The following is a 7,338-nucleotide window of genomic DNA, read 5'->3' as shown; positions in this document are numbered from 1 at the left end:
TTAGTCAAAGAATGGCCATTGCTCGCTGTCAGAGCCAGCTCCCACCAGGGGCAACGCCAGCTTTTTGCCACCTAGCCCCTCCGTGCCAGCTGCAGTGGGAGACACTGGTACCGCATTGATAATTTTTTCCAGAAGCAAAAGTCAACCCCTCTGAGATGCAGAGAGCCTCCTGCTATAAATTGGCATAGTTCCATTAAATTTATGCTGAGTTACACCATTTGCAACCCTAAGTCTATCCTCTTGTGTATATGAATTATGAAACAGATTTTAGTTACAGTATCCCACGTTGCTCCTCAAGTAATAAACCATACAGTATTCTCAGTCTACTTAGATGCACGTTTAGTAATACCTTATATTGTTTTTTATTGTTTCACTAGTTTCATTAACTTAATGGTCAATGTCTTTACACTCATTGAAAAACCTCAGGTTAAAAATGCTTGTTAACAGAACAACAGAACTACAAAAGAAAATCATAGTATTTGATTAGAATAGAGGCAAAAATAGAGAGGTTCTTGTTCATTCTTTAGTTATAGTTTTTAACCAGAGCACATAATCAAGCTCCAGATTTTGGATGCATGTGAAATGTGAACCCAAATCGAAATGAAAAGTAACCTCCAGTACAATGGGATGAAACAAAAACCATAGCTCCAAACACTCCTAAAATTTGGGGGTTTCTAAATCTGGATTTGAAATTTATGGCTTGTGCCTACTCAAATAAACTTCTACTTAAAACCATATTTCAATAAACTTCTATTTTGTGGTTTGAGCCTATTTAAGTAAGCCTTTAAAATTGCATTCTATTTATAGGCCCCAAATTTATTTACAGTATCATTTTTTATGACTTCAGGATTAGCTATATCTTTAAGTAAATAAGAACCTTTGTTCAGAAGATTTTTCTCCCTTCTTCGTCCATGACCATAATCTATGGGATGCAGCAGAAATGGTTGCATCATGTGTTTATTATTATTATAAATCACTTATTGGCAGTGCTTCATAATAAGAACACACAAGAAAGATGAGTGTGAGAGGGTGAGAAGATTTTAATTCCGCTTATTCCCATCATTTCTTTCTTTTCTTCTTGTATTTGACTATTGCTAAAATTTATGAACTTTTTACACAGTGTAAAAAACACCACCCAAAATGAAATTATCACAATTATTTTTGTAAATATGCTTTCTGTCAGACCATTCTATTTAGGTGCCATTCTTTATTATCCACTGCCTTCAATGTCTACCTTTTCTATTTTCTTCTTTCCTCATCTCTCTCCTTTCATTTTACCCAAATCTCTGCCAGTCTTTTTCCTTATGTTAGTATCCCTTTCCTCCTGATTGGGACCAAAAAAAGATGGTGAGCTCAGGTGATCCTCAGAGATCAAAAGTGTATGTGACTGTGCTAGAGTCACCTTGCAGTATTAGGGCTTTTATAGCTTCCTTCTTATCTCCCCATTAGCACTTGAACTATACCTCTTTTTCATAAGGCTCCAGGCTCTCTCTCAGGAGAGATGAGCAAAGAAATAGATGACAGTTGCCACTTCTAGGTTTTCCAAAAGTTGGCAATCAAAGTGAGAAGTCATGAATCTACAGTACTGCTGCAATATCATTTTCTGTAGACCTAAGACATAAATTGTCATATGATTCCTTTAGGCTCCCTTACCTCATATGCTATGTTTTTGTTTTAACAAAGAAAAAGGTCCATCCTTTTTTCCATTTCAGCTGAGGAGACATGACAAAAGGAAGAGTTTTCATGAACTAATTACAGTCCTTTGGAAATTACCTTTTGTGCTAGGAAAATATTTTTTTTCCTACTGATGAGAAAGTAAGCAGTATGAATAAAATGTACTATTTAAAGAAAGAGTACAGTTACATAACATTTCCACAAAATTCAGACAATTTTTTAGCTCCACTTTGCAAGAAGAAGTATGGTACTTCTGGAGAATTATACACACAATAATATATAAAAAGATTTCTATACAGAAAAAAATAATGGCTTTTTTTCCTTTGGAAGAGAATATTGCCTTATGTCAGTGCACATTCACCATTCAACAAAGCCATCATATTTTGCCATATTCTAGCAGCAGAACCTGCCTGTATACACTGTTGTGTCCCGAGCTTGAAAATAAAGGAGAAGATTGTGCACATGCTTAATGACAGACTCCAACCCCTCAGGGTGCAGGCTCACAGGCATCATAACCTGACATAGGGCCCCACTATCACCAAAACAGAGTTCTAGTTCAGAAGGCAGCTACCTACGCTGGAAAACCATGACCATTATTCCATTTTTTGCTTCTGATGTGGTCTAGAAGGACCATGTGAGTAGTCCTCCCTGCTAAGAACAGCATTTACCAGCACCACTGCTAGAATTTTGGTCAAAATGCAACCAGATCTGGTGGCGTTTAAAGAAGGTATGTATGTACCAAGAGGAGTCATTAAGTTAAAGTGCAAGTCAAATTATTTCACAAGCAAGGTCTACACAAGGAAACATTTACTACAAACAGTGTCTCTGCAATGTATTCCCCACTTAGGGAGAGTACCAAGAAAGCAAAGGTATGAACCAGTACTCAGAATAAGAACAGGGTCGAGGATTTTTCTACTGCAAAAAACTGTATGCAGAGGTGTTGTCTATTCTTCAGTGTTTGGCCAGTGTGTGTGAGAGAACCCCATATGTAGCTTGTAAGCATAAAGATGTAGTTCAGGTTTTCAGGTCCTCTCAGCAAACTGCACTAACATGGGAAACAGACCAAGATGTGTATGGTACCCTAAAGACATGTATTATTCACATCATTCATGTCACTTGCTATCCCCTAGAACCCCTGAGTGAGCATTTCCTTTTCAAGCTGTATCTAATATGCTTTGAGAAAGACCCAGTTGTTTGGATGGAGGTACCAGCTTTGCATCTGTATTAGAAATATTCTTTCCCTCTCTCTCTATCTCCCCCAATGAAGTGAAACTGAGTCATTATTTCTCATTTTAATAGAAAACAGCAGGGTACTTTTAAATAAGAAAAACATCATGTGAATCATGCACAAAATCTTTTATTTTTCCAGGAAGTGTAGAACCATGAAAAGAATTGTTAACAGAACATGGCATACTACTCTTGGTGCCTTCCTGACAGCCAGAAAAAAAAAGCAGCAACAACAAATAAAAAAGTCGCAAAGAAGCTCCATGGTTTATCAACTATATCACTGAGCCTCTTGGCCATCACCGTAAATCTCTTCAAATTCTTGCTCCTGTTTTGATGGAAAACATTCAGTTCTATAATAATAGTACTTAGATAACCTGTACTTGACCTGTCTTTGGATAGTGATGATTTTCCATACAAGATGTTTTAGTGTGATAACACAGTGATTCAGACACTATCTTAAGGCAGCTGGTGTACAAGTGCTTGGCTCTGGGAATTTTTTTTCTCCACTGCTATTTGAATGTAAGCTGCGTGCTGAAGGCCTTTCATGCCAGGCACATTTTCAAAGTATTCTCCCAGTTAATGCATTTCCATTAGAATTCCACTGTTTTTTATTTCAAGAACACAGCACTGCACCCATGGGAACTGAGCTTTTCAGGTGTTAAAGAGGATTTGTTATAAAGAAAGTGATTATAATAGGATTTAATGTAATTGAAAGTCAAGGTACAGTAGCCATACACTGTATCAGAGAGAGCATTAAACTTGTTTTGTGAGTGAAGGAGTTTTGCTAAGTAAAACCTGGGGCCACAATGAATAAACCTGGGTGGAAGGCCTCCTGCTGTTGTGCTCTGTTCATTAGCCAGTGCTGTCCTGACTGCTTTGCTCCCCAGAGAGGCAGGGCAAGCAGCGGAGCTGAACTCCCAGAGGCTTGTAACAGCATGAGAAAAAACCTTCGGAAATAGCAGAGGCAGCTCCCACAGATCCAGCCCATCCACGCAAGTCCTCATCCTGCAGGTTGTCACCAGCTCTGGAAGAAGTGTTTCCAGCCACAACAGCAGGTAGGTCACACAGACGGCCTGGCATTGCTGTGCAAGGCAATGCTTTTGTGCACTCTTGCACAAGACCACTGTGAAATTAATTTGACTCTTCCACAAATTCACTGAATTCCTCTGTACCATCTACCCTGCTGGCAGTCAAAGGAGTTGTCAAAACTCTCTGGAAGAACCCTGTTCCCCTTAATTGCTTTCCTCACATCCTTGAAATCTTGTGGACGGACAGGCTTACGGTATCTCACATATTTAAATAACCCTTATTACCAAGTAATTGCCATTCTTCAGAATTTTCATCTTCTTTTTCCTTATCATAGCTTGCAGTCTTTACTTTTGGCTTGATTCCTGCTCTCTCTCTCCTTTTTCCAGGGGATCTTGCTTACCTCAAGCAGCATTTTGAACTTTGCCATTTAATCATAATTTGTTTTCTCTTTCTTCCTGCTTTCTTTTTAGCTGCTTCTGTGAGTGTTACAATGTCCTTAGATAACTTCTTTCTCGATTGCATGTGGGTAGTAGAGGTCACTGCTATTATCTTTTATTACATTTCTTCCCTTTTTGCTATTCTTCAACATTATGCATTCAGTAACTTCTCCAGATCAGAGGTCAGGAATTTAGACTCGCTAGTATTTGGGCACTTTTATGTCCCTAGCTGACTTGGTCAAAATGTTTTTCATTTAAAAGACAAAAAAGTCTCTTTCAATAAAAGTGTACTTTCAAGGAAAGAAAAATACATACTTTACAATGTTCTCCATGGCAAAGAGAATAGTTCCAAAAAAGAAATCAGCTCAGATCAGACCAACCCAAACTAGACTGAGGCTTTAACTAAGCTATTGCTTCAGTTTTCACTTTTCACAGGAAATCTCAAACAAAAAGCCTGGCATTTTTCTTTCAGATTTCCTAGAGATATAACTGGCATTTGGAGGTCATGAAGAACGTAGGTGACTGCTTACATCTGCCCTTAAAAAAAACAGTGACAGCTCTGTATTTAGGGTCTTCATGAATCTGGTTCTTCACATTGAACAAAGATGTTTGAAAAAATGAAGCATTTTCATGCACTACAGTGAGCGTTTCTCACAAGCTGTTCTTTCCTAAATTACGTAGAATATATGCTTGATCTTGAGTCAACCACAAAACAAACAACTTGGGGTTTGCTGCATGTATGCATATATGAACCAGCATCATAATCATCACTATACCCCACTCCCTTACTTGTTGCCATCCCTGAAACAGGGGCCCCTCAGTGGCGTTGCATGGCAGCAATTGCAACAGCATGAGCAGCAACCAGACAGCTCCAGTTTCAAACAACATGTTCCTGTATGGTTTGCTTTTCTCCACTTCCACAGCTCAAAAGCTGCATGAGTGTAAAGAGAGGATATTCTGCTGTGAGCAGACATCAACCAAGGAAAGTAGGTTCTCATTTCAGAAAGGAAACAAATTATGTACCACCCGAGGAGGTGGAGGGTGTTGGGTCGGAGGAGAGAGGGGTGGCTGTTTATTTTCAAGGCTTCCTTGCTTCTTGTCTTGCAATTCCACTTTAACATTCTCCTAGATGCAACATGAAACTGGAAATCCCAGGTTCATCATTCCCATCCTTCTCTTATTCTGATTACAGCCTGGGCAGCATTTGCAACTCTGAACCGTCTCTTCTATTCCATTTCCCAAATGTGCAGTGGCCACATGCTCCTAGCATTCCTCATACGCAGAAGAGAGAAAGCTGTTTGCACTATTATTTCCTTTATTTCTGCCATTCAACTCTCTTTTTTGAGACAGGATTTGTATTCCTTCTTTCTGAGGAAGAAAGGAAAAAAAACAACAATTGAGGAAGTTCATGACCAAAAAAGTGAAATGTCACCAATAATTAGTTAAGAACACCAACCTGAGGAACCAGTTTAGAACACACATGAGCACACACACACATGCACAAAACAATTAGTGTTTCAAGCTTAAAATTCAGGACCTTTGATGAAAATGTGCAGTGGTGAGAGGATCAATTTCTGATGATGTTCTTGAGGGGCAGAAAGAGAGATAATAACTTTGATGCTGGCTCTTTGTTTAAATGCCTATTGTTTGTAGTTAGCTGCTATTTAATCTCCACTACAGAGAGGAACCACTACGCAGCTAAACTCTCGTCTAATGAGATCATTATTTTCTTACCACTCTTCAGAATGAATGTCATTTTACATAGCAAAACTACAGAGGCAGCGTTTTAGAACACTGCTACCTTTTATCTAACCAACATAAGAGGCACTTGAGAAAAGGACAAGGAGGGTCAAGAAGAAAATGTAAGCGGCAGAGCTTCTTTGCCTGGCAGGCAAGGGAAGGACAAAGGAAGAGGTCCATGATAACAAGACTGACCGTCATTATCAGTGGAGAGGGGTCCAAGCTGCAAAGTTTCATAAATACTTACAGCAGGTCTGGCCCAGTACATTAAAGGGATTTGTCTGGATTTAATACCAACCTTCAGGGTTTAGTCACATTTTTAATTACCGCTAAATATTGTTTAAGACTTTGACATTTGCCAATTATTATCCGGCCTGGAAAGATACCAGCAAGCTTAGCAGCATCAGAAACCTCGCTGCTTTTGCGTACTGCCCCTTTAAAGAGAGAAATCTCTCCCTCCCAGACAAAGGGGACATGCATGCGATATGTGCCATTTTGCATTTCATTTTAGCTGCAGACTGAGGGATGAGAGCCGGTGCATTCTGCTACAGCGGTTTCAAACCCTCCTGCCCGCCCTGCCCCTGGGCCAGATGTTGCCTGCCTTCCCCTGGAGCTCCGGCAGCACAACCCAAACATATGCCCGTGCCTCAGCCACTGCAGCCCGCAGCTTAAATAAAGGGCGGCTCTGCACTAACACACCGATCGCTGTTCTGGGCATGGGCTCCTCGAAGGAGGGAGAGAGGGAGAGAGGGAGGACGCGTGGGTGGAGAAGGAGGGAGGGAGAGAGGGAGAGAGGGACGGTGCGCACTGTTGGAGGCAGTCACGTTTTAAATTGCTGTAAGTCGCTGCTTTTGGTGCCTGCCACTCGGATCAGTCAAGCAGGGCATTCATATTCATAGGGCTGACACTCTACCTGTATCCTTCTTCCTTGTTAATAAATGAATGGAGGAATCCGAACAGGAATTTGCAGACCAAGTACCTGCCTAGAGCCAGCTAATCAGAAAAAGTAGTCCCAGGAAGCAGGTAGAATTTATACTACCAGCCTTGATCATTCAGAATCGTGAAACTGGCCCAAGGAATCATGAGAGCTACTTAAAAATCATGTGATTTTAATAAACAATTCGCATGGGAATGCTTTTATTTGCTTTTGGATTTTACAGATTCCCAGGATCACGTTTATAAACTTTTAGCCAGAATTTGAGGCCCTGAAGGCTCTTGTTAAAAAGGGAAA

At 40.1% G+C, this 7,338-nt stretch overlaps 1 long non-coding RNA gene across 1 annotated transcript in view; it reads right to left on the bottom strand.

The window, feature by feature from the left end:
• Positions 1–3,011: 3,011 nt before the first annotated feature.
• LOC108447410 overlaps positions 3,012–7,338 on the bottom strand; it is a 26,480-nt gene continuing 22,153 nt past the window's right edge. The window contains exon 2 of the long non-coding RNA XR_001862958.1: positions 3,012–5,735. This is a non-coding gene — a long non-coding RNA (uncharacterized LOC108447410). The remainder of the gene's footprint in view (positions 5,736–7,338) is intronic.

The sequence above is a fragment of the Corvus brachyrhynchos genome, unplaced genomic scaffold, assembly GCF_000691975.1.
Source record: "Corvus brachyrhynchos isolate BGI_N302 unplaced genomic scaffold, ASM69197v1 scaffold6, whole genome shotgun sequence".
In the NCBI taxonomy this organism is placed as follows: Eukaryota; Metazoa; Chordata; class Aves; order Passeriformes; family Corvidae; genus Corvus; species Corvus brachyrhynchos.
The sequence above is the reverse complement of the archived record's forward strand: the minus strand, read 5'-3'. Positions and strand labels throughout refer to the sequence as shown.